Genomic DNA, 3753 nt, shown 5'->3' on the forward strand with positions numbered 1-3753 from the left:
AAGCGTTCTCCAGCGACCGGAGCGCCTCCTACGTTTTGACAGCGTGACGACACGAGGACGCGAGACGCGCCGGCGACGCGCGTAGGGGTGCCACGGGAAGTTGAAGACGGCGATGCCTACGCGCGAGACGGGTTTCGAACGTCGACGACGGGTTTCGGACGCCGCGGCCGCGCCGCCGGCGATGCGGTTCTTGCGCTCGAGGCGCTCGCTGCGAGGGTCACGTGAGGGCATGGGCGCGGCGCGTGGACGCCGAGATCGCGCCGGTAGACGGCGACGGCCGTCGGGTGGCTCAGGACGTTGCCGCGGGACCCGGCATTGTGGCCGATGGCCTCGAAGCGCGCTACGGGCCGCGGGGTCCGGTGCGTCTCAAAAAAGAATTTCGACGCGGGAAGGCCGACGGTCCGCCGGGGCGCTCTTCATCTTCAGGGTCTTGGTGCCCTCGTGGACCGTGTACTGGCAGACGAGCTTGCCGCCGTTCCGGGAGCCGTTGTTCGAAACGAAGTCCACGCCGTAGTACGCGGGGCAGGCGTCGTCCTCGGCCCGCGGCCCGTGACCTCCGGCGCGCCGCTTCGCGTCGCGGATGACGCGGTAGCACATGCCTACGAGAAGAACACGGCCGTGGAGCGAGAGCCTGGACCTCTCGCGCGCTCTCAAAAACACGTTTCGGGAGCAGGACGCGGCCGCCGACGCGCGCGCGCGCGGAGCGTCTCCATGTCGTTGACGTCGACCTGCGGGCGGCGCCACGATCCAGAGATGCGCGTCGTGGTCCTGAAAGGCGCGGGCCGGAGCACCGCCGTGAGGTAGAGCGAGACCTACGCGAGACGTCGCGTCGCTCCAAATGCTCGAAACCGAGGACGCGGCTTCGCGTACGCGCGGGACCGTCGCCAGGGCCTTGAGCAGGTTCGGGAACTCCTCGGGCCGCGCGGCGCACTGGGCCCAGACGCAGCAGCCGAAGCACTAGAGCACGCGGAAGTTTCGCGCGGTCGAGGCGTCGAATCGAAGGCGTCGAGTCTCTCGCGGACGCGCGTCTCGGACGAGACGGACGCCAGTCGCTCGAAATATCGGACGCCGCCGCCGACGCGGCCCTTGAAGAGGCCGAGCTTGGAGCCGTAGGGGTAGCGCACGCCGCACTCCGGCTGCGCGTACCTGAACGCCGGAAAGAGCCTTCGTCGCGCGACGCCTCGGGAGTCGCGACGCGGACGGGGAACCGCATGCGCGGCCAGATCGTCGGCAGGTTCACGAGGCCGGGGTCGGGCGCGCGCTGGAGCCGGTCCACGGGCAGCTCGTCGGCCGCCGCCGCGGCGACGTCGCGCCGCGCGAGCTCGTCGAACTCGAGGCGCAGCGGGTCCGTCTCCGCGAGGCCGCGCCAGCGCGCCTTGAGGTAGTCGGAGCCGTTCTTGCCCGTCTTGGAGTACTCGAAGACGACCTTCTTCGCGCCGTCCGCGACGAGCGTGGCCTGCGACGACAAGACAGTTCGCGCGCGGGAAAGTTCGAAGTCGACGGACGCCGGGTCCTCGCGCGGCACGCGAGCTGCTCGGCCTTGTCGAGGCAGAACAGCTCCTCCGCGGACTTCGGCTTCCGCGGCACCTTGAGCGTCGCCGCGGGCTCGCCGGCGCGGAGGCGGCGCACGAGGTCGCGGAGGATCTCCAAAAGGCCCTTGGTGCCCACGGCCCGCCCCTTCTTCGTCACGCCCGCCGCGTCGAGCTCCGCGACGAGCTCCTTGCGCGACATGCCCGCGAGCGCCTTGAGCGGCGGCCCCGCCGGCGCCGAGACCTACAAAACAAACAATTCGAACAAAAAACGAGTGCAAACGACGGACGCGGGCGTCGCGCGTCCATGGCCGCGACGGCCGGCGGCGCGGGCTCCGGCGCGGGCTCCGGCGCGACGGGCGGGACCGCCGTGACGACGACGGCGTCGACGGCCGTCTCGTCGTAGGGCGTGGGCACGAAGGTCTCGCCGCGGGCCTCGGCGGCCTTGCGCGCGATCGCGTTCGCGAACTTGCGGATGACGCCCGCGAGCGTCGGGCGCGCGAGCACGACCATGTCGAGCTGCGGAGGGGACGGCGATCGATCGATGGTTTCGCAAGCCCACACACACACCTTTTGGGAGCACCAGAGCTCCATCTGGCGGTAGTTCGACAGCGCGAGCTGGTACTCGCCCTCGGCCTACGGAGACGACGCGGTCGCGTCGGCGCGCGTTCGCGGACGCGGGAGCGGACCTCGACGACGTTCTTGCGCGCCGTCTTGAGGGTCTCGCGGGAGGCCTCGCCCCGGAGCCTGTCCGCGAGCTCGACGAGGTAGAGCGTGTAGCAGCACTTCTTGAGCATGCGGTTCTTGACGTGCATGGCCTGGAGGTACTTGAGCTCGACGATGAGGTGGCCGTCGTCCAACCTGTGGCGTCCCAAGGGTGCGTCGGGCGAGGCTCTCGACGCGTCGAACGAAGCTCTCGAGCGCGTCGAGAAGGACGCGGGGCCGCGCGACGTGATGCTGATCCAGCCCTCGATGCCGAGGTACGGGATGAACACGCGGACGCGCGGCACGATCTCCTTCTCCGCGATGGGCGCGAGCGGGTCGATGAAGTGGAAGCCCAGCTCCTTGATGTGGACCTCGGCGCGGCCCGGGGCCGTGCCTGCGAGGGGAAACGATCTCGCGAGCGCGCGGAACGACGGCCGTCGCGGACGCGGGAACGCGCCGATGACCTCGCTCGTGACGACGAGGTCGACCGTGATCTTGATCGTCTTGTCCGGGTGGACGTAGTAGGTCTGGCCCAGGAGCTGGCAGGCGAGCGAGTCCTCGTAGACGCCGACCGTGGAGCGGCGGACCTCCATGTCGACGCGCGTGAGCTCGAGGTTCGAGTCGAGCGCGATCGCGTCGATGGTCTGGACCACGACGTTGAAGCGCACGGACCACGAGAGGCGGAAGTCGTGGTTCGGGAAGAGGCGCTGGAGGCGCCTGCGACGCGTAACGGACCACATCAACGGCGGTCGCGCGTACGACGGGCTCGTTTCGGGCGAGACGTCGTCCGCGCGACGCGCGAAAACACACAAAAAAGACGCCGTCGTCGCGCCGCAGGTCGAAGCGCGCGCGGATCGCCTCCGTCGTCATCGTGTCGCCGAGCTCGGAGTTCGCCCACTCCCGCGGCCGCGGGACCTCGAGCTCGCCGCAGTTGCGCCTGCGAAAACATCAAAGTCTCCGCGAAGTCTCCGCGAAGTACCCCTCGAAGGCGTCGAAGCTCGCAAACGCGCGCGTCGAGGGGCCCAAATCATTTCCGACGACGGCGCGACGCGTGCGCTGCGGACGCCGGCGCAAAACCGCTCGGCCTCGCGGAGGATGTAGAGCACGCGCCGCAGGATCTCGCGGTCGCGCTCCGTGACGCGCGGCATGTCCTCGAGGCGGAAGGCCTTGCGGCCGAGGGCGAGGCAGCCGGGCGTCCGCAGCAGGTCGCGCTCGCGGATGCGCTCGCGGTGGATGAGGTCCTCGACGGGATCGTCCTCGTCGCTCTCCTCCCAGCCCTCGTCGCTGTCGTCGCCCGCGCCGGTCGCGCGGTTCGGCGGCGGCGGCACGGGCCGCGCGGCCGCGATGCGGGCCTGCTCGCGGCGGACCTCCTCGGCCTGGATGCGCTCCAGGAACGCGTTGCGCTCCTGCTCCTGCGTGACGGCCGCGTGGAGCCGCGCCGCGCGCCGGATGTGCTCCTGGTCCTTCATGCGGAGGCGCGCCTTCTGGACCTCGGAGAGCTGCGGGAGACGCGGATCTG

Source organism: Aureococcus anophagefferens, assembly GCF_000186865.1.
Source record: "Aureococcus anophagefferens unplaced genomic scaffold AURANscaffold_5, whole genome shotgun sequence".
Lineage (NCBI taxonomy): Eukaryota > Pelagophyceae > Pelagomonadales > Pelagomonadaceae > Aureococcus > Aureococcus anophagefferens.